We start from the raw sequence: 24524 nt of genomic DNA on the forward strand, positions 1-24524 counted from the left end.
AAAATAGAAAGGTGCAAGTTCAAAGAGTTTAGAGCGATATTTACCTAGACTGGTGTGGAAACCAAACCCTGGCCACGGGTCAGTTAAGGACAGGAAACCCTCAAGGAAGGATACCCCTCAATGGACAGCAGGTGCAGAATGGACACCCAGGACAGGACACCCTCAGATTAGGAATCAGGACAGGACCTCAGGACAGGACAGGAAACCCTCAGGACAGGACCGCTCAGGACAGGACCGCTCAGGACAGGACCGCACCCGCAGTTTGGAAGCAACGCCTGCGCTCCACCCTCTCTGCAGCTATCGATCAAGACCCCGATTGGGTCAGCGAACTCCCAGCAAAGTGCTTCGCCAGCACTTTAAGGTTCAGTAAAACCTTAGTCTATGGTCAATTTCGGACAGAGTGCTCCGCAGCTCTCTGTATCTTCAGTCACCTATTGAGTGCGATGGGTCAGTGACAGGTCAGCTAAACCAGACAAGTCGGACAATTTCCCTAGGTGAACCCAGGGTAGATATACAGTTTGGGGACGGTGTACCACCCCCCAATGTTGCAAAGTGTCAGAATCCCTCAATTTGGATTGGTCCAGAGATAGGATTTGGGTAACACACCAATCAGAACACACTATTTGGAGGCCTTATTTACATCTCAGGGCACCGCCTAGCAAGATTGGGGTTCCCATGAGAAAATTGCGCAGAATACAGGCAAAGAATACATTTTTGCAACATAATAGAACAATATCATGACGCTGCGGGGCGAAGGTGCTGCTTCCCAGGGTGGCTTCTGGTATCAACCTTCTTTGGCAGCAATTCAATGCCAAGATGACTTCTGGTGAGTCTGCGCACAAATACCCTCCAAGATGGCTTTTCGGCTCAGTCAGACCCCCATTCCCCGCGGTACATGAAAAGTAAGCGAGAACAAATTAATACATAGAAATAACGTTATGAAAACATATCACAGGGTTCGTACTTTCAACTTATCACTAAGAAATATACTTATGCAGTCTAAATGTTAGCTACATACATACGAGTACAAGAGCAGTGGCACGAGCAGCACCACGTTACTGGCAAAGCTATGCATTACGCATGCGCAACTATTTCCCTCCAAACCTGCAAACACATCAGGACACGTGAGTGTGACTGACGCATGCGCAGACACTTATTTTAAAGCAGCGGCCATTTTTATTGACTCAAATAAGTCGTTTTAGTAAAACACATAGGCAAGCTTCGTGGACCTCGTTTAAACATAAAATAAACGTTAGTAAGACGTACAACTTTATTACGTTGTTACACATGAACGAGGTTCATGACAAAAGCAAGTCGCAAATGCGAAGCTTTGCTTCATCACCAGGACTATGCCTTATTGACATTAATGTCAAATCCGCTCCTCCTTGAAACATCCAACTTCCCACCAGTATTGGGACAAAGGGGAAAGGAGCGAGGCTTTAAAAAAATAATACAAAAAGCTCTTCACTCTTACCTGCCAAAGAATGGAATCTTCAGGAAGGATACAACCGTTGTAAACTCCTTGCAGTAAAATGTACTTCCAACGTGGGATGCAACATGGGGCGCAACTAGACCTGAACTTCGGGGGGGATAAGTCTCCCAGCCAGGGCTGGCCCTAACACTGGCCCTAACACTGATCGCTTCATCACATGTTGCAGCAGAAGGCCACACTTCCAGTTTTAGACGTCACATGGATCGAGGAGAGCTCCAGTGGGCAGTCTCCCCTGTGAGCTGTCCCATTTCAATCTCTGCCCTCCCCACAAGTTTCAATAGCAGCTAGGGCCATGGGGTCTGATTGCATTGCTGAACACTGATAATCCGTACTCCTCCTTTGTCACTAACCTCCAAACAGACATGGCTGAAGAGCATGGGTACTGAGACAAGACACAACAGTAAGATATGTTAAGGACACAGATTTTATCATGTGTGAATTGACAGTATCTGAATCGCTGGCGGCAGCCATGTCAAAGGCCTTAAAAAGCACACAGGACCTCCTTTCTGACCAGTTTAGACATGCAAAGGTTCACAGTTTGGACACACCCTGTGGGTGCAGGTGGGTCCCCAAAGTGTGGATCAGAGTTAAGAGAAATCCGGAACAAAGGCATACTCTGTTGACAAGTTGCAGTTGCGAAGACAAGAGGGATGAGGTATCTTCTGGGCCCAGTGTTGTATTTTGACCAGAGAAGGATGCCACCCATAAAGGGGCTTCTGACTAAGACCTGGGGATACAATTGCCTTCACATCAGGTGTTCAGCACCCATAGGGCTCAAAGGGCTTCAGAGCCCTCAACCCCTTGACCCCTTACCCCACCCGTCGTGTGTGTCAGCCCCGGCTGAGACAGCTTTCCGGGCGCATACACACAGGCAGTTTTGGAGCTGCCAGCCGCACCCGAGTACTTCACAGGTCTTTAAAAGACCATGTACAGGTTAATTAGGCTTTGTTTTTCACACCTTCTTAGAGCCCCTGAATCTCCACTCTTCCTATTGCTTGAAGAATTAGCCCCCCTCCCACTCCCCACCACCTCCGAAATCGTTGCGCCTCTGGCCTTTAAAGACTTGTGACTCCAGACACTCTCAGCCGAGCCCCCAGCAGCTGGAGCTGCAGTAGCCCGGGCTGAGGTACACGACTGGCGCCTGAAAGCAACAATAGAAGGTGAAGTGCGCCCCCCCCCCCCGGAGGGATGCTGCGCCCCCCCCAGGGGGGCACGCCCCACAGTTTGAAGACCTATGCTCTAGATAGATATGGTAAGGCTGCTTTATGTTTGGGCCTTCCAGAAACAATTTTTGCTTGCCAAATCTAGACTATGTCCACTGCCCAGCATCATTCAAACCTCTAATGCTGAAACTGGCTCTGAAGAGTGTCAAGAATGTAATGCCCCAGCAGAGGGAGTTAAATTATAGCAATAATTATACCACCCTTGGGAGCCCTTTTTTCATGAGACCTCTACTAAAAAAAAAAATTAAAAAAAAAAGCCTCCTTTAGTCAGTGGTAAAGTTTGATAAACGTTTTCTTTTCTCAAAACGCTCTGAACTTTGCATGTGTTCTGCACTTTATAGCACACATACAAATCTTAAACTATGTCAAAGCATAATATGATGCACAATTGGGAATAGATGTGTGTTGGCACACAGCAAGTTAAAGTGCAACAGAGCAGGAGAAGAGAGAAACATCACCATATCTTAGTAGATGTGGTGTGGTACTCTCTCCATTCGACTTTTGTTGCTGTGCTCCCCTGCATGAAACCTTAGTAAATCTGTCCTCAACACTCCTGCAACATAATACAATTATTCTTGTAATGGAAGACTTTGATTTGTCACCCATATATGTGGAACTTAAATCCAGCTGCATTCCAAATGGCTATTAATTTGACAGTAATCCTTTCTTGACTACTTAAAGGGTCACATCGCTCATGCATTGGTCCAGCTAGCCTTGACCAACTTACTGGTGAATACAGCAACCTGCATGAGTCTCAAAATGCCCTCTGTCCTTGCTTCAAAGGAAAGAATCTCTAGAGTACTTAATCACTTGTACTCACACTGGAAAGCACTTGAAAGTTTGACAGTAAGAAATTACGTTTTTCCTCTCAAAAAAGGGCATAGTGCCTGTAAATCTCCAAATCATAACTTTGTGAGCATGAATGGTGACAGGCAGCTCTCCCATCAAATTCTTCCTGACTGCGGATATCTTTATATCCCTTGATGAAAGTCCTGTTCCACCACATGCACAGGGTAAATAACGAAGCAATGGCATGTGTGGCATATGCAATCACATCACTTGAACTTTGAATAGCTTTGGATATCACCTTAAACATCACTCATTCAGAATTAGAGATTTAAAGACATTCCACAATGCTAATCAGTTGAATATTCCTAATACCTATCACATTCAGTTGAAGGACATTATTTTATTTTATTTATTTATTTTGAAGGTTTTATATAGTGCTAGCTCCACCCAAGGGTATCAGAGCGCTTTACATCAATAATGGCATTACATAATAACAAACAATGATAATAAATTGGCAACATACTAGTTATACAGGTGTTAGAATCAGTACAAAAAACAGGTAATAATATAGCCAAAACAGTAATGATTGAAGGCACAGATAGGTAGGGATAGAGTAGCAAGTTGCAGGGACCTGAGTGTAATTGTAGATAGGACCATTTATAGAATGTCATGGAGGATTCAAAGGACAATAGTAGGTAGTGGGGGGTAAAGGGAGGCGGAACGGAGGTGAGAAAAGGAAGATGGGAGGGGTGGAATGAGGGAAAGGGGAGAAGTCTAGGGAGGGAGGAGGAGAGGTGGTCAGGAAGGAGATCAAGGATATTAGTTTCCCCAGAATGTGCTGAGTAGATACATTTTCAGGTCTTTTTTTAATCTGGGGTAGGAGGGGTTGCATCGAAGGTCTTTGGGTAGGGCATTCCAAATGGCTGGGGCCTTACCTGAGAAGGAGCAGGATTTGGAAGCAGCTTTTTTGAGTAGGGGGGAATGAGAAGGCTAGTGTTGGAGCTTCTCAGTGTTCGGGCACAGCCAGCTTTTTTCAGTTTACTGGAGATGTAGGATGGGGTCTTCTGGTAAAGGGCTTTGTGAGTGATGCAGTCAATTTTGTAGGAGGATCTGCCTTTAATGGGGAGCCACTTTAGGGATTTGAGGGCAAGGGAGATGTGGTCCATGCATTTACAGTTTGTTGTTAACCTGGCGGCTAGGTTGAGAACGGACTTGAGGGGGGCCAGGTGAATTCTGGGGGTGCCAGAGAGAAGGGCATTGCCATAGTCTATTTTGGATAGAACAAGAGACTGGATAGTTAATTTGAAATCATCAGCTGGGATAAAGGGTTTGATTTTTTTGAGATGGTGGAGAGTGAAGAGAGCACTTTTTGCAGAGTTCTTGATGTGGGAATTAAGTGTGAGTTTATTGTTGACAGTGATGCCTAGTGAATTAACCGAGTCGGCGAGGGAGAGAGAGCAGTTTAGCGCGTTGAGGTCGGCGATCCATGTTTGGATGGGGAGTGGGTTGCTTTTGGTAGAGAAGAGGATGACCTCAGTTTTATTAGGGTTGAGTTTCAGGTCATTGATGTGGAACTAGGTTTGGATCTTGGTTAAGGCTGAGTTAAGGTGTAGGATATCCGCATGGGACTTGATTTTATAGTACAATTGGGAGTCATCAGCATATAGGTGGTAGTCGATTCTTTCCTGTATGAGTATCCGGGTAAGAGGTTCCATAAAGAGGTTAAAGAGAGCGGGAGAGAGGATGGATCCTTGAGGGATGCCAAGGTAGACCGAGGTTGGGTTAGAGAGGCAGTTTTGAATTTAAATTTGTTGTGTTCTATGTTGAAAGTAGGAAGTGAACCAGGTAAGGACAGTGCCACTGAGGCCGAAGCGGTTTTTGAGTGTGTTTAGTAGTGTTAGGTGGTAAACAGTGTCAAATGCCGCGGAAAGGTCAAGAAGGATGAGTAGGTAAGTATCACCCTTATCCAAGGCTAGGTGAATATCATCGACTAAGTTAAGAAGTGCGGTTTCCGTGCTGCACCCTTTGCGGAAGCCAGATTGAAGGGGGTCGAGCAGGTTAAACGTATCAATGTGTTTGTCCAGTTGGAGGAGGGCACATTTTTCCAGGGCTTTGGAGAGGAGGGGAAAGTTGGAGATGGGGCGGAGATTATTGGGGTCGTTGGGGTCAGCTTCGGAGTTTTTGGGGATGGGAGTGATTTGACCGAGTTGAAGGGAGATGGGTACATTTCCTGTTGAAAGGGAGGTGTTGATGATGTTGGTCCAGTAGGGGACAATGACATGTTTGAGTTCTTGTATGACTGCGGAAGGGAGAGGATCTTTTGTGTGAGAGGAAGGTTTAATTTTGGCTAAAATGTCGAAGACCTCCTGTTCTGATACAGGGTGGAAATTATGCCATGAGGCGTTATTTTTAAGCGGAAGGGAGATGGGTTCGGGCGGATTGAGGGAAGGGAGGGGGGAGAGGGGGTCATGGAAGTGTTCAAAGGGGGAGGTAAAAGAGGTGCGGAGATTAAGGGCGGTTGGGGGGCGGGCGAGGGTAGAATATTGAGTAAGGAGCAGTCTATTTTTTCGATCTTTTCATAGAAAAATTTGGCAATTTCTTCGCATTTGTTAGTGGAGGCAATCGGGTTAAGGGGTGCCGGGGTGGTTTGGTTTCTAATGATGTTAAACAGTTCCTAGGTCTATTTTTGGCACATGAGAGTTGGAGACGAAAGAATGACGCTTTCTCTGAGATGTGTTTCTTGTAAGAAGCTCTCGCTGTTCTAAGGAGGGTGAGGTGGCATGGGGAGGGGTGTTGCCTCCATGTTCTTTCCGCCAGTCTCAGCGAGCGTCTTCCTTTGTTAAAGTCTGGTGTGAACCAGGATTTAGAGGGGGCATTTCTTAAGGTTTTAGTTTTCAAAGGGGCAAGTTGGTCTAACACCTCTGTTACAGTTTTGTTGAAATGCTCTGTGAGGTCATTAGCATTAGAGGTGGAGGGAGGTGAGACTAAGTTGGGATTGGAGTTGATGCTCCAGTGTGCCAGGAGGGATTTGTTTAAAGGTTCTGACTATGACTGTAAAAATTGTGAACAGAATGAGATGATGGTCAGACAAGTCAATGGGGATGATGTTATATAGGGATGTCAGAACTGGGTTGGAGATGATTACGTCTAGGATGGCTCCTTTAGCGTGGGTAAAAGAGAGGCAGAGTTGCTTGAGGTCGCTAATCTCGAGGAGATTATTTACAAGGCTGATTGCCGGGTCATTAGGTTTGTTCCAGTGGAGGTTGAGATCTCCTAGGAAAAGGTTTTTGGAGCTGGAGAGTAATGATTTAGTGAGGAGGTCAGATAATTCTTCAGCAAAGGGACGGGGTTCACCTCGGGGATGATAGATGGTATGCATTCGTATGGGGGGGAGCATTTCATTTTGAGTTCGGCACCTAAGTATTCGAAGGTTGTGTAGTCCGTGTTATCAATAGGGGAGAGTTGCAATTCTTCTTTAAAAATGATCGCTAGGCCACCCCCAGTTTTTATAGGTCTATCCCTTCTGAGAATAGAGGAGCCAGGGGGGGGAAAAGGTCTATGATGGGTGTTGAATGGTCTTTGAGCCAGGTTTCAGTAAGGAAGGCGATATCGATATCTTCATTAAGAATGGTTTCAGAGATATCAGTCGCATGTCGGACAGCTGAACGGCAGTTGACGAGCATGCAGGTCAGGGGTTTGGGTTTGGCTGCAGGGGTGGGGTAGAGTAATTGAATACTAGTGAGTTGGGTGGGGTCTCGGGGAGCTAGGAGTCTCTGGGATTCTGCTGGTTCCCAAAATAACAGGGATACTGGAGTGGAAGGGGGGAAATCCTTTAGGTGGGAGGTCGTTAAGGTAGGAGAGGCAGAGAGTAGAGAGGTCCGTGGCAGAGTGGGTGTTAGAGGTTCGTAAGGATCTGTGAGAGCGGGAGAGGAGTGGCGTAGTTGCCCCATGTTTGAGACCTAACTGTTTTCGTGGGTTAGCATAAGGGGGGGCAGGAGGAGCGGAACGTGGGTTTGTAGGAGTTGAATCGATTGAAATCTTTCCTGAGTAGGGTAAGTTCGGTAGCTTGGGTAATGAGATTTTCGTCCAGGTTACGCAGTGTCTGGCAGAGATTACGAAGGAAGGATGTGGAGGGGGTTGGAGTGGACCAGAGTGCGGCAGGGGAGGGTACGAGGAAGGGTGACATAGGAGTGTCATTAGAGGGGGTAAGGGGCAGGGCATGGGCGTGTTTTTTTTTAGTCATTGTGGGCTGGATTGGAGGGGCAGGAGGTGTTCTGGGGAAGAAGTTCGGTCGTTGTGGGGTGTGGGAATATGGATGAGTGTATTAGAGGAGTGGTGGGGTGATAATGTCGGAGTGGGGGGTGGGCTAGGAGTTAAAGTGGAGGGTGAGTCAAAGCTGGAAGGAGTGTCATAGTGTGGTAGGGTGATTATCTGGGAGGTGGGGGGGATTTGGTCGTGGATGGGTGATGGTACTGGTCTCGGTAGAGGGGATAGTATTACGGTAGGAGAGCGACCACTCAGCCCGTGACTCGCTCCTCCTCACGGGCTGAGTGGTCGCTCCCTGTGTCCCTGCAGACATCTGGTATCGTAGCGCTGCATTACTTTGTAAAACTTGCATTTCATTTCGCCTGCTGTGTGCTTGGTTACCGCTTTGCCTCATTTGCGCTTTGGTTATTTCATTGTGCTGCTTTTAACATTGTTAGCGCGTTTGCCTATAGCGCTCCGCTGTGCTCCCCCCTCCGCCTCCATTTTGTTTGTTGTTGTCGTCCTCGTGTGCCCGCCCCGCCTCCCAGCTGAGCCGCCCTCCCACTGACCAGAAATAGCGCTCCTCTCCCTGAAGACGCCGTGACTCGCTCCTCCTCACGGGCTGAGTGGTCGCTCCCAGTGTCCCTGCAGACATCTGGTATTGTAGCGCTGCATTACTTTGTAAAACGTGCATTTCATTTCGCCTGCTGTGTGCTTGGTTACCGCTTTGCCTCATTTGCGCTTTGGTTATTTCATTGTGCTGCTTTTCACATTGTTAGCGCGTTTGCCTATAGCGCTCCGCTGTGCTCCCCCCTCCGCCTCCATTTTGTTTGTTGTTGTCGTCCTCGTGTGCCCGCCCCGCCTCCCAGCTGAGCCGCCCTCCCACTGACCAGAAATAGCGCTCCTCTCCCTGAAGACGCCGTGACTCGCTCCTCCTCACGGGCTGAGTGGTCGCTCCCAGTGTCCCTGCAGACATCTGGTATCGTAGCGCTGCATTACTTTGTAAAACTTGCATTTCATTTCGCCTGCTGTGTGCTTGGTTACCGCTTTGCCTCATTTGCGCTTTGGTTATTTCATTGTGCTGCTTTCATTGTTAGCGCGTTTGCCTATAGCGCTCCGCTGTGCTCCCCCCTCCGCCTCCATTTTGTTTGTTGTTGTCGTCCTCGTGTGCCCTCACCGCCTCCCAGCTGAGCCGCCCTCGCCCCTCCCCCTCCACTATCCATATATGACAGTTCTTCCCGCGCGCAGCGTTCACGCGCAGCGTTCGCGCCCAATCCGCGCCGAAGGTGCGCCAAAGGTAAGCCCATCTACGCCCGTCCGCGCCTGGACCGCGCCCAGCGCCAGACCCCCTGCCCCTCGCGCTGCCCAGCCCTCCCGCATTACCTACGATGCCACCACCCTCCTAGCCCTCAACCCCGGTCGCGCCCCCAACTGCGTCCTAGCCACTCCTGGACACACCCATGGACCCTTTTCCTGCAATTCCTGCAAATTCATTGGTACCGTCACCACCTCCGCTACGCTCACACCTCAGATTCCCGACCCCAATCACCTACAATGCATCCTGCTCAACACCCGATCGGTCCACAGGCACGCCATTGACCTATGGAATCTACTAGACACCATCTCTCCAGACGTCGCCTTCCTAACAGAAACATGGATGAACGCTTCCTCCGCCCCAGACATCACCATTGCCATCCCGGAAGACTATAAGATCATTCGCAAGGACCGTACCGGCTACATAGGAGGAGGAATCGCTATCGTCCATAAAAAATCAATCCACATCTCAACCAGCTCTGACGTCAATCTCGCCAACTCTGAACACCTTCACTTCCAGATCCACACCGACCCCAAGACCACACTCAGAGGCACCCTCCTTTACAGACCACCAGGACCCCGCGCAAAATTCAGTGAAGACATCACGGACTTCATCACTCCACACGCGCTCCCCTCCAAAGAGTACATCCTTCTGGGAGACCTCAACTTTCACCTTGAAAAGAACAACGACCGCAACACCACCACCCTCTTGGACAACCTCGCCAACCTCGGACTTAAACAACTGGTCACCTCCCCCACCCACATAGCAGGTCATACTCTCGACCCTATCTTCACCTCCAGCAATCACGTCACCTTCAGCCACACTACGGCTCTCCTTTGGACTGACCACAGCTGCGTTCACTTTACCTACAACAAGCCGAAACAAATCAACCACCCCCAACCAACTCTGCAAAGAAACTGGAACAAAATCACCATCGACCAGATCTCCTCATCGCTCCTTCTTAACACCCCAGCCCACTCTTCTAACCCAGACCAAGCCGCCACCAACTTCACCCTCTGGTTATCCAACAGCGCCGACATCCTAGCACCACTGAAAAAACGTCAAAGCAAACCTGGCAGCAAGAAGGCCTCATGGTTCAACGATGATCTTAAGAAGTCCAAGAAACTCTGCCGCTCCCTTGAAAAGGCCTGGAAAAAAGACCCAACCACTAGCACCAAGGACGCCTTCAAAAACGCCACCCGCATACACCACCAACTAATCCAAAAGGCCAAGAAAACAGCATTCAAGGATCGACTAGACAACAACGCCCACAACAGCAAGGAACTTTTCAACATCGTCAAGGAATTTACCAACCCCTCGGCCAACTCCAACGACATCACCCCCTCTCAAGCCCTCTGCGACTCGCTGGCTTTATTCTTCCACAACAAAATTGCAGACATCCACAACAGCTTCGACAACCAACCCGGAGACCAACCCACCCAACCATATGCTGAACATTCACCCCCCTTGAACACCCTTAACGACTGGAACCCAATCTCCACTGAGGACACCATCCGCCTGATGAACTCCATCCACTCAGGATCCCCCACAGATCCATGCCCTCACCACATCTTTAACAAAGCAGACTCCATTATTGCACCGCACCTCCGAGACGTCATCAACTGCTCCTTCAACTCCGCCACCTTCCCGGAAAGCTGGAAACACGCTGAACTCAGCGCCCTTCTGAAAAAACCCACAGCGGTACCCTACCGAACTCAAAAATTACCGCCCCATCTCGCTCTTTCCTTTCCCGGCCAAAGTCATCGAGAAAGCTGTCAACAACCAGCTCGCCGCTTTCCTCGAAGCCAACAAATCCCTCGACTCCTCACAGTCTGGCTTCCGAGCAAAACACAGCACTGAGACCGCCCTCATCGCAGCAACAGACGACATTCGAACTCTACTGGACAATGGAGACACAGTCGCCCTCATCCTCCTCGACCTCTCTGCAGCCTTCGACACAGTCTGCCACAGCACCCTTTTACAACGCCTCAGAAACATCGGAATACAAGGAAAAGCACTGGAATGGATCACCTCATTCCTCACCGGAAGATCCCAGAGAGTCCGCCTTCCACCATTCAAGTCCGAGGCCACTGAAGTCATCTGTGGCGTACCACAAGGATCCTCACTCAGTCCCACCCTCTTCAACGTATACATGAGCCCCCTCGCGGCCATCGCCCGCCAACACAACCTCAACATCATCTCCTACGCGGATGACACTCAACTGATCCTTTCACTCACCAATGACCCCAGCACTGCCAAAACTAGCCTACACGAAGGAATGAAAGAAGTTGCCGAATGGATGAAACATAGCCGTCTGAAACTGAACTCAGATAAAACAGAAGTCCTCATCTTAGGTACATCCCCTTCTGCATGGGACGACTCTTGGTGGCCGGAAGCCCTGGGAAAAGCACCCATCCCGACAGACCACGCACGGAACCTAGGCGTTATCCTGGATTCTTCACTTTCAATGAACAGACAAGTCAGCGCCGTCTCCTCATCCTGCTTCAACATTCTTCGCATGCTCAAAAAAACATTTCGCTGGATCCCCACCGAAACCAGAAAAACAGTCACCCATGCTCTGGTCACGAGCCGACTGGACTACGGAAACACCCTCTACGCAGGTACTACCGCTAAACTCCAGAAAAAACTCCAACGAATACAAAACGCCTCAGCCAGGATCATATTAGACATCCCGCGCAACGAACACATCTCTGGTCACCTGAAAAACCTCCACTGGCTACCCGTCAATAAGAGGATCACTTTCCGACTTCTAACCCACGCACACAAAGCACTTTACGAAATCGGACCAGAATGCCTCAACTCACGACTGTCCTTCTACACCCCCCCCGCCAACTACGATCTTCCAGACAAGCCCTCGCCACTGTACCTCGCATCAACAAGACCACCATGGGAGGTAGATCCTTCTCATACCTGGCAGCTAAAACATGGAACTCACTTCCCACTTACCTTCGCCTTACCCAGAACCACCTAGCATTCAGAAAGCAACTTAAAACGTGGATATTTGACAAGTAATCCTCCTCCCCTCCCTAAGCGCCTTGAGACCCTCTGGGTATGTAGTGCGCTATATAAATTCTATGACTTGACTTGACTTGTTCTGGTATGGGAGCCACAGAGGTAGTAGCTGCAGGGGTGCTATTGTTAGGGAGGTTGTTAGGGGTTGTGGCGTTAGAGAGGTGACCTAAGGGGTTGGGGGATTGAGGGGGTGTTGGGGGGGAGGTTAGTGTAAGCTGGTAAGAGAGAGTGCTAAAGAGGAGTTCGAAAATTGAGAGGTGTTGTTCAGAGGCTTGGATTAAGATATTTCCAGTTTTGTAGATGGAGATGGTTATATCACCAGGGAAGATTGAGGAATGAGAGGTGGTAAGTTTAAAACCATGGGGGATTTTGATTGCGCTAGATACTGGGAGGTGGTGTAAGAAGGTGCTCTCCCATTTGGAGGGGCGTTTGGTGTAGAAAATGTAGTTCGTTTTAATGGGGGATGTGGGGCTGTGATAGTTGTCTTTGATAAGGGTTTCGGGGTGTCGTTTTAAATATGTACGTTTAAGATTCTTTTTGGCATTTTTCGAAAGTCTGGGAGGGTATGGGATGGTCCAGGAGTTTGGTCCGTGTTTGGTGAGGGCGGTCTGTGTATCGGTGGGGGTCCGAGGTGAGGGTGGTGTGTGTGTGATATTGGGGCGGGGCATGGTGGTGAGGTTAGGCAAGTAGAGAGAAGGTTCAACAATACAACAGGGATGTTCGCTGGGCGGGCCAGAGAGTAAGAGGGGTGAAAGATGGAGGGTGCGAGAGGGCGGGGGGACTAGAAAAGTCAGAGAGTGTGAGAAAGGCTGAAAGCTGGGGCAAGAGTTATGGATTATTATGATAGATAGAGAAAGGTTGGGGTATGGAGGAAAAGTCAGAGTTGGCCACCTTAGTTTGAGTTAATAAAACAGGGGAGGAGAGGGTGACAAAGTGATGGGCCGAAAGGGGGGGAAGAAGTGAAACAATAAGGTGGGAGAACAGAGAATTGTAGGGGAAGTGTGAGGTGAACCGAAATGGGATAATAAAATAGAATCAGGAAGTGGCAGAACCATTAGGTCATGGAGAGGCAATAGCTCAGAAGGGACGGGACATGATTAGGGTGAAATGCAAAATATATTAGAAACAGGCAATAATAACATTAAAATGGGAGGCATCGGGTAAGAATAAATCAATGCAACATATATTAAGGGCAAGCAAAAAATTACATTGCAATGGCAGGCATCGGGTAAAGATAAATGAGTTAGGATGCGAGCAGTGATACAAATTCTAATAAAGCGCAAATTAGACAAAGAAAGAGTAAAATGACATTAGAAGAAAAGGCATCATGATGGGGACAAAGTAGCGTATAAGGAGAACAAAAGCCAAAGGCAAATCGCTGCCGACAGGCTCGCTACCAGTCAAAGAAACATTTGACCTCCGATCAGGTCCCCAGAGGTCAGCGGGCCTGCAATGAAAGCAGGCGGAGAGGTGTCTATTCAACAAATCAAAGGAGGGGTCTTTCAGGACTGACACTCCCCGTCCAGGCGTCAGTGAAAGCAGGCGGAGAGGCGGCTCTTCACCGGACCAAACGAGGGGTCCTTCCGGACTGTCACTCCCTGTCCAGGCGGAGCATTACTATAGGAACATCACTATAGGAACATCTGTTATACAGGTGTCATCCTTGCAACTAGTGTCAGTAGCCAGGACTCCAAGTTAGTCAAAAAAATATGTTTGTCGGTTTCTCATTAGGACAGTAGTTCCTAGTAAAGCTTAATCCTAACTGTTGTATGCCCTATTTCGGGTAACTTAGCAATAATAAAAAGTGGAATTGCTTGACTGGGCATAACAATGATAAATAATGAGTGAATGAGGGCCATTACAAGATGGCCGCCGCATTAGCTTTCTTTGAGGCTTCTTTTACTGGCCATTGTTGAGGGAGGTAATCGCCATCTTCCCACTGGGAGACAAACTGTTGTCGAGGCAGAAACTGAATAAAATGGGGGACCGGATACACGAATAATGGTGGAATATGCAAATCATTCGCCCTTGAGTCATGCAAAACCGCACAAACAAAGCAGCTGAAACCAAAGACCGGAGGTATCCACGGCGTTGGCAGGGACTGGGCGGGGATGCAGCCTGTCTCGCAGGGCCTCAGACCGGGACAAATTGTGAGTGAAGAGGAACGACCCTCAGGGACGAGCTACCGTCTTCCCAACGGTGAAGGGCAGTCTGCCACCAGCAGGGAGAAGAGGCAAAGCCAGCACTCACCTCTCTGTCCGAGGCCCCAATGCAGTTGGCATCTCCAGTGCGGTCCTCCGATCGGGAAACCTGTGTCCCAAGGGAACACGCGCCGCCGTCAAGGAAGATCAGCAGCGGATCGCGGTCCCAAGATCCCAGGGAGCTCCTGTTGCAGTAGGGAAATATGATGCTCAGATTCGGGTGCAAAGGCCCCGATCAGCCCCGACCCGCAACTCTCCAGTGCACGTCTCCGGGGGCCCGGGCAGCGCGGACCACAAGTGTGTCGGACACCTGAGGTCAAAGCGGGCAGAGGCTCCGGAGGTCTGGTCCCTGTAACCGTGTCCTGCGCTGACCTCCGGTATGATGCACCCGTGACGAGTCCAGGTTGGCACCGAGCCGACAGTGGGCGATGCAGCAATAGGATCCAGCAACCTCTCTGTAATTTCGCACAGCCAGAGTGCGTCGCAATTCCCTGAGTGGTGAGTCTGGAAAGCAGAGGTCGCGCTGCTGTTGGTTTTCCTGGGGTATGTTGATTTTTTTCCTTCTTTGTTATGCTTGAAACTTCGATGGTAGTCGGGTGGGAGGAAGGCTGGGTTATACCGGGGATTTAAACCGTTTTAGGTTATCCCGAACCCCGGAGGGAAAATAGTTTCAATGTAAAATGCAATAGAATTAATTACCACAGAGGCCGCGTTTTGACTCCTGGCCCATTTCTACCCCAGTTTCATTGCCTATTGCCTCTTTTGCACCCCACCAAGGGTCTTTCTTCATTTTCAGGGTTCTACTAGAGGTTTTGGGTACAGATATAATAGTTGCAGGAGGAAACATGCCTCCCAGAGGTGGCAGAAAAATTGAGAAAAACGTAATCTTGCAATCAGATATAGCCACCCAATTGAGAGGTGAAAGTCCCCCTTTCCACTGAAGGCTTTTGCACAACTGGAGGAATGAATCCCTTTCTGCTCAATTGGTAACTCCAGCTATTAGACTGCCAGTTTGTATTATAATTAATCTTGACCATTGCAGTAACAGAAGATGGCCTGATTATTTTGCTTAGGTCTTTTGTCAATGGCACTAACAGGAGCGATGAGTGTACCAGTTATGCATACTTATGGGTGACAGGTAGTTTGGCTAAACATTGACAAAAACATTGCTTTAGGTGGCCAATAAACAATTTATTTTTATTGTATGCATCTTTTTGCTCTAACGTTTAGTAACCTCAAGATCTCTAATCTTATTAGAGACAATGTTTTCCCTACAATTGCAACAACGCAAGAAGTTTGCAGAAGTGGAGATGCTGTGATTTGCCACCTCAAAGATCATCACCCCTTGGTCCAGTCACACATTTCCCACCTTTAGAGTTCATAGCCAGCCATCACCCCAAGACTCTCACCAGAACAAAGCAAAGGTAGTGGAAAAGGTAGAGTAAAATGGAGAACACAATAACTACTCAGGCATGATTGTTCAGGGTATCTTACTCACTTACCCAACCCAAATCACCCTCCCAAATTTGAACATATGTCCACACGTGGATACTATTAGCATATACACTGTCACTGCATTAATAGCTCGACGGCCAGACTGGTTCTGAACTTTCAGCCAAGATCCCCGTCAGCCCCCTGTCTGAGGTCTCTACACTGGCTCCCTGTCAGACAGAGAGTCCTGTTTAAGACCCTCTGTCTCACACATATAAACATGTATGGAAAAGGCCCGGGTTATTGGTTCAAAAAACTACGTTGGTACCAGCCCGGTAGGTCGCTTAGATCAAGCAATGAATCCCTCCTCACGCCCCTCAGAATCCGCACAGCAAGATATGGAGGAAGGTCTTTTTCCTATCTTGCTCCTGGGTCCTGGAATAAACTCCCTTTTAACCTACGCACCATCTCAGATCATAACTGCTTTCGAAAACAATTGAAATCTTGGCTATTTGATAACTAAACAAGTATTCCATCAGAGCCATCAACAAGCGCCATGAGACTTCCAAGTGATATGTGCGCTGGAAAAATGTCCTTGATTTGATTTGATTTGAAGATAGAAAGAACTACACGGGGTGCTTTAATAACAATGGGTGTTATGAGGATGGATCAGGACTTAAAAAATAAGCGCTTATCAAAATCTGGCCTGATTCACAAACTACACTTTGTTGTAAGTTGCAGTACTACAAAACTTACTAAAAAGTGCTATTCATGAACTTCACTTTTGTAGTGCACACTTTTGAGTGAGTTTACTACTTTCCAGTATTTACTAACTGCAATTTGTAGTAACTTACGCTTTTGTAGTAAGTTTCAACCTCCATCTTTTTCTGTGGGAGGGTGTTGCAGTGACACTGGTTGGCCATGTGTAGTGCTGGCCGTACTGCATAAGTGCAGTTTGTGAGACCAGAAAGTAGTAAACTTACTCAAAGCTCTAAACACACTCTAAGGTGTAAGTTACATTTGTGAATCAGGCCTTGTGATGGTCTCAGTCTCTTGCCGAACCTCATGTACAGCCTGTGATTTGGTCAACACAGCTGATGTTGTCCAAGTCATGCATGCTTCTGGTCCTGGTACTAAATCAGGGGCAAGCAAATCATTGCCCAACAGTCATGCAGAACCTCCCTCTGTCACATCCTTACATCAATAATGGCTGACTTGCCATTGATTTCTACCTCATTGGTACTCTGTGTCCTCTCTACTGAATATTAAGCCTGTTCCATTAGCACTAGGGAGAACTTCCTTCAGGTTTCAGATACTTTCTTGCAACCATAGTCCCATAAATTCCTATATCTCTGAGGAAATTAACTTCCTGCCATTGATACTAGCTTCTAAAACAGACCCTATTGTGTTTTGCTGAATGTGCTTCAAAGCATCTGAGCCTTCTCCAAAATGTCAGTAGCTACTAGGATGAGTGCAACAGGGCCAATTGGATCCTTTCACATACAGTCAACACCCTTGCTATCATGGGGGCTACTGGAACAAGATTTTTCACCTGAGGTCCTCTCTTGCAATGTCCCACCTTGCTACAGTTAAAACAAGTAATCGCCCTGGGCTTGGAAGAACCTACCAATACTCTTTTTTCCTTTTGCTATTCCTAACTAGCCCAAAATTATGCTGAAGTATTTTGCGTAATTTCTGGAATTTTGTGTTACCCTTATTAAGCATAACTGCTAAAATTACGCCTCAATGCCTTTAGCTGTAAACCTTTACCATAGTGATTTCCTTTTTCTGCACTATTTTTACTGCAAAATGAGAGATTTGCATTTCACATAAGATTTGTAAATTTAAATAATTTTGCTGAAATTTAGCGCAATTGTGTCCTGCCTTAGAATGCAATTTCCTATCTGCTTGTGTTCTCCCTTGGAGCCTCAGGAATTGCCCATGCCTTACCAGGCAGGTTTGAACCATTCTGTGGAGAGTTCTTTTCTCCATTGGGCTCAAAGCCTTGGTGCTCTAACCCTTTTTTAAACCTGTGAGGCAGCCACTTTTGAGTCAACACTGCAAAGAGAAACTGGTCGTAGTGCTTGATTTGGTGAAACATTGGAAAGCAAATGTTGTGTTGCACATAGGGTGCACCAGGGGAAAACCTGTGGTACAGGGTTTAGAGAGCCTGAATCCATAACACTCCCACCTTGGGTTCCTACCATGGGAACTTCCCCAGAGTCCATGACCGTTTCTTCCCTCTCCTCCACTTTTTTTAATTGGTCTTTAATGTAGCTCACTTGTTCCAGTGAACCCCCCACCCTCTATCCAAACACAGGTCTGAGTTGTACAGGATCCCTTGGAACTCATAGCGCCTACTGGGCCCAGCCAGGGTGAATGAGGCCATTTGCCTCTGATTTCCAAGGGTTCATCCTTCCATGACTCTGCAAACCTGTGCCAAGTGCAACCGCTTCAGAAATTGACTCTCAGTGGTAGTGACAGAGACTTCTCAGGAAGGTAGTGTGGGGGTGTGCAGACTAGAAAGCCAAAACAATTATCCGGCAGTGCAACAAAGATTGTCCAGCTGAATGCCTTATTTGAGTAAATAGGAGTACTTTAATACACATTCACAATATAATAATCCACTGAACGGACTACAAATACAATTACTACATTGGTGCTTGGGCTATTGGACCTTGGATTCTGGCCCACTTTTCCTGGGTGTCCCTCCTTTAAGTAATTCCATGAAGTTACCCTTTATTTGTTCACCCTCATGTGAGGAGGTATCAAGACTTAGGTGCTGATTACCTCATTCCATTAGTTTGCAGTGCTCGGTTACTTTTGTAGTCCATGGATTAACACATTCCTACCATAGAGCTTTTGTGTAAGTCCTTTACAGGCAGCAGACAGGGACCTACAACATGCACATTCTCACAAACATACGCACATACACACATACAAACCTGCACACACCCTTTCACCTACACTTCAGGTCTCACTTATCTTGTCCTGGTTGGACAATGCAGTTTCACTCCAGTCGTGGAGGGAGTTGCCTCAATTCTAGGGCTTACCATTGGGACAGAAATTCAGCCCTGCCCTCAGGTGACACAGAAGCCTAGTCGCAACTCATAGGCTCAGGAAATGACTGTCAACCATCGTTTTATGGTTGGCAGCAGTGGCGTAACGAAACTCGAGGGTACCCCCCTGCAAAGTACATTGCGGGCCCCCCTTCCGACTCTCACGCCAGCATACTTTGCTGAGGAGGCCCCCTGGAGCTCGGGGCCCCCCACACTGCAGTGTCTGCAGGGGGCCTTTGTTACGCCCATGGTTGGCAGCAGCTAGCTGCTTGACCTCCAGAAACAGCAGGATACAGGAATGTGCCATGTGAGTACCAACATCGTGGCCAAGTATATACCCACAAACTTTCCAACACAAAAAGAGTTTCTGTATAATGCAGTTACAAGCGCTCACTTTGTTACTGCCTGCTTAATTTATTGCTTTTTAATAATATGTCAAGAAAAACATATACCTGTATTTTTCTTTTGTTTTCTTTAATGAGACCGCGAATGATTTAATTTAATATTATTCCAAAGCAGACCCTGCTTTTATGAGGATATCCAGAATGTGTTTCACCATTCTCCATGCAAATCATGAAGTTCCCGAAACTGCTGGGACAGTAAATTTCAGTTTGCCTCTTTTGATCTTGGTTTTCTATTGTTTGATTAAGAAGTTCAAAGACTTCTCATCAGATTAATGCAGCAAAGGACATATTTTATCTTGCTGTCAGCACAAACAAGGAGGCAGCCGGTTTGTTAGCAAGATTTCCTGTTATTGGAATATTTAATTAGACTTTCACTAGCATGTGTGAATCAGATAGCTAGCGTTTTAGTATCCTGCCGCTCTTAATACAGCATTTTTTGATTTGGATTAATGTTTCCTGTCCTTCGTTCCCCTATAAAGAGAGAAACGTATCATGTTTTTTAAAATCTACCTTTGTGTTTTAAATGCTGAATCGAACTGTTTTTTCAAAAATCACCACAGCACATACCAAAATAAGCAATAAAGAAAACAAGAATAATTTTATGTGCAGTGGCGGCCCACTGCAGGTAAGTGTGGTAAGACGGGGTTTGGGGAGGGGGGTGGTAGTGACAAACGATGAATAGGGTAAATTAAATAAATAAAAACAATTACCTTGCGCTCACTGCATCACTGACTTGGTGTTGTGGCGAGGTCAAGTCAAGTGCTTTTATTTATTTATTTTCACTATTTCATCATTTGTCACTTCCACGTCCACCCCCTGCTTGCCCCTGTCCCCACTACCCCACTGCGCTTATCTGCACGGGCCGCAACTGTTTAGGTGTGCACTATAGGTCAAACTTTAGGGACCCGATTCACAAAGGTAAAAGTTAGACTGCTTTTTGGTATTCATAAAGGTAAGTTACAAGTAGTATCTTTCATACTGCAGAGTATTCACACTCAGGGTGGAGGTTCCACACTCGGCAGAATCTTTGCACTCAGTGTAGAACTGGGGCAGAATCCCCACATTCGGGGCAGAGATTGCAGAACCTCCGCAGTCGTAAAGAAACTACATGTAACTTACCTTCCGGAATACTGAAAAGTACTGCTTAGGGAATCGAGGCTTTATCAGCAGAAGCGGAGGGGCTTCTCTTCAGCGCATTGTCGAGCTGCTACCTGGGTCACTGCTTCTACATTTATTTCTCATTATACTTTGGATGTAGGAGACTTCATCACCTTGAAGTTTGGAACCACTTGTTTGGACACTGCGGTCTCTGCTTAGTAACCTTTTGGTGTATTTTGCATAATTAAATAAATAGATGTGTGGCATTACAAAATGAAATGCATACTTCTTTTCTTGGATCAAGATGTAATATATTGCTTTGGTGCAGCCTCAATTTTCTAAGAACTGGGAAAAGTGAGAATTGAAAATGTAATGCTCCGAGTACTTACGAGGAATATTTATTACTCCGGCTGCCTTATTTGCTCCAGTGCTTACATTCCTAAATCCACCTACTGGCACTAATTTAAACCCTGCTACTTGGGGACGGCAGACTGAATGGTGGGTCATGGGATTCTTTTTGAGCTGAACCAAGAAGGTGTGGATCCTGAAAATTGACTAAAGAATTTCATGGGTCACAAATATCATAGACAGAATATCGAGTGACAAAATATGGAAAGATAAGTATGCATTGCATAGATTTTCTTTTCCTAATTTCTAATGTAGCTTTGAGAATCTATGTATCTTCAGGATGCATAGATGTGAAGTAAAGAGTAGTAAATCTATTCTTCCCTTTATGCATTCACCTTTTGATATTTTGTCCCTCAATATTTTCTCCACAATATTACTGTGCCACAATATTCTTGTACTCAATATTCCAGAGTACAATCACCAAGGGTGGTTCCAAGTGACACCTAGGCGGAGGAAGGATGAAACAGTTTTTTTCTAGGTCATGTGATGTCTGAGTGAGGTGTGGTATATATCAGTTTTGTAAGTACTGTGACAACGGATGTGAATCAGAGAAGTAAAAATGATCAGTAAATCATCAGTGCTTGATTTGTAAAATATTAGCGGCCACATGCATCATTGTTGCCGTTTGCGATTTCTTAATTGCGAAAATTAAGAAATCGCAAAAGGCTATGCATCAAGAAATCGCAATTATTTTGGCGATTTCTTAAACTTCCTTAATTGCGATTCACAATTTGCGAATCGCAATTAAGGATTCCCTTCCCATTGATTCCTATGGGCCTAGAGGCCCATAGGAATGAATGGGAAGTCATTCTCAATTTGCGATTAGCAGTTTGCGAAACGCAAATTGAGAATGCAATTTCAAGGGTGCGGGGGGGGTCCAAAGGACCCCCCCTGCACCCCTGAAATATAACTTTAAGTGCATTTTTCACACACACATGCCCCAAGGGCATGTGTGTGTGTAAAATGAAACTTTCAAAAATGCACTTTTGTGCATTTTTAAAAGTTTTCGCAAATTACCATGAAGGTCAACTTCATGGTAATTTACCTCTCCCTATTTGCGAATTCGCAAATTTAAAAAGTTCATGCATTGCATTTAAGAAATCTGAGATTGCGATTTCTTAAATGCAACCGCAATTTTAGAAATCGCAACATGATTGCCATTTCTAAAATTGCGAAAAACATGATGCATCCCAATTTTGTCAATTGCATTCGCAAACGGACAAAAATTGCGATTCGCACCGTTTGCGAATGCAATTGACAATGATGCATGTGCCCGTAAGTGCCAGGGCTCCGACCAGGAGGCCACTGCAGCTTGCAGCTCCCATCACCCTGTGCTGCCAAAACAAATACTTACCATCTCTCTCGCATGTTAATGTGATAGTTCAGATTATTCCAGGTCCCCACAGCTAAAGGAATGGCTGAGGAGGCAGGTATTAGCAATTTTAATGCATATAGTAGTCCTAAACTACATTGCTCTACTTATCTCTAAATTAGATGAGCAGCGCCACCATGTGGTGGACTGTTCTAAGTACGTTGTTGACATTTAGGTGCAGGTGCCGAGCACCAGAAACCAATTAAGTGCCATTGCTGAGCACCAGAAAGCACCAGGCTCAAATTGAGCACTGATCAGAACACTAGCATATTTCAACAGCTCTGGATTCCAACAGTAAGAAAGTGCATTCAATGTGTATGAATTAGTGTGCTGGACACTATTACTACAATCTCTAAACAACTTCAGAAGAAGGCAGCTGCTTGACTGAGGCTTCTGAACTGAATTATAAATTAATGTTACATTTCAAATCACACATAACCTATCATCATTGTTGTTAGACCTGGCACCATTTGCATGGCTCTTCCTTCCATTTTTTTTTGCTGTGGCCTCCTATGTTTTTGCTAAGTTTTTGCCGGTCTAGATTCTTTGGGCACTTTTCCACTACTATTCAGTGTCAAAGTGCAAGTGCTCCCTATTGTAAATTGTTGTAATGGATTAGTGACTCCATGATTGGCTTATTTGATTTACTTGTCAGACCCTAGCACAATGCATCATATGTGCCCAGGGCCTGTAAATCAAATGCTGCTGGTGGGCTTGTAGCACTGGTTGTGACAACCACAGAAGCAGCTTGTAAAATATGGCTCAGGCCTGCCATTGCAGAGCCTGTGTGCAGTCTGGGACTGCCATGTCCACTTGGCAAGTGCACCCACTTGCCAGTCCCCAGATCTTCCCTTTTCTACATATTAGTCACCCCTAAGGGAGGCCCAAGGACAGGGTGCATTGTACGTAAAAGGTAGGACATGCCCTGATGTGTGTGGCATGTCCTGATAGTGATTTACAGCCAATTTCGTTTCTCGCTATTGCAAGGCTATCTGTTCCCATAGGCCAGAATCGGCAGTTTGATTATAACATCTTACAATCATAACTGACTCAGGGAACAAGATAGTAAAATAAAGTTTAGTATGCCTGAACTCGGAATGTTAAAATACATCTTTTAGTGAAGGTGGTTTTTAGGTTTTGCCTGGCGAAAAGATGCGCTCTGCGCATCTTTTTCGCGCAGGCGAAAACCTAATGAGAACTGTAGTGTGGGTTTGGGTCGGCCCTCGTCATTCATTGGCTGGCTCCATAAATGGAGCCTAGCCATTGGACGAGGGGCCTGTCCGTCAATGCCGGACCAGATTCGGGGGCGTTCCCGAGATTCTTTGGCTTTTGCCGACGTCACGCGACGTCAGCCGAAAGCCGGAAACGCCCCCGAATCTGGTCCGGCCGGGCCGTGCTTGTTTTTTGTGTGTATTTAGTATGGGTGACAATCCAGATGCCTGTTGTGCTCGCCACTATGATGTGTTCTCCGACGGGGTTCACACAGTGTTTAGCTGCCTGGTTTCCTACACGGTGCTTGGTTGTTTAATTGATTCTGTACGCGGAGGTTAGCTGGTTTATAGTACTGTGCAGTATGCTCAGTTCCCAAGTGCCTGTTGGTGCCACGCACGTCCCCTGGCTGCCGTCGTCTCGTGCGAGTGCTCGCTGTTACTTGCTGCCTGTTGGTGTGGTATGACAGCGATCGGCTGCCTCTTGGGAGCGTGCACAGTTCCTGCCTGTCGGTGCTGCTCTGCGGGTCGGTGCTCCGTCCGATGCAGTGTCAGCGCACGGTGCTTGCCCGCCTGTTGATGCCGTATAGGTGCATGCGCTGCGCGCAGTGCCCGCCTGTCAGTTGGCGCAGCGCACGGTGTGGTGTGCAGGGAGCCCGGCAGCCAGGCGGCCGAGCATCCAGAACCCCCTCCGGCAGTTTGCTGTCCCTCACTCTGACAAGAAGCGGAACCCCAGCTGTTTCCGTCTCTTCTCTGCGCTCTCGGATCCCTGTATGATCCGAACGCGCGCTGAGCATCCCCGGCTCGATCCTTTCTGCTGTCAAAGTTTTATTTTTTAGTTAGTTTGTTCTCCTCGGCTCAGTATCCCGCGTGTGCTGCGCGCTGCGGAGCTCCCCGGGAAGGGGACCAATCTCCGGCAGTGCTAATGATGCGCTCCGAGAAGCTGCTCCAACTCCCCCACACCTGCTGCCTCTGAAGAAGTCACTTCTCCCCGCGCAGGTCCATGGACAGGGCAGCAGGTGCCCCCCGGTGCCCAGGGTCACACGTGGGGTGCTTCTTCAGGCTGCAGCGCTCTGCGGAAAGTGCCGGCTGCCCTCCTCTTCTCCTCGGGCGCCCTCCCCAGCGCCGGTGGCTCCGATGCTCCTGGCTGCCAGGTTCAGCCCTGTCAGCGGATCCTCTTCAGGAAATGACGTGGCGGCTCAGGAGCCGGTTGCCAGGAGACGAAGGGACACAGTCCAGCTCTGCA

This window comes from Lissotriton helveticus, chromosome 2_1 (genome assembly GCF_964261635.1).
Source record: "Lissotriton helveticus chromosome 2_1, aLisHel1.1, whole genome shotgun sequence".
Lineage (NCBI taxonomy): Eukaryota > Metazoa > Chordata > Amphibia > Caudata > Salamandridae > Lissotriton > Lissotriton helveticus.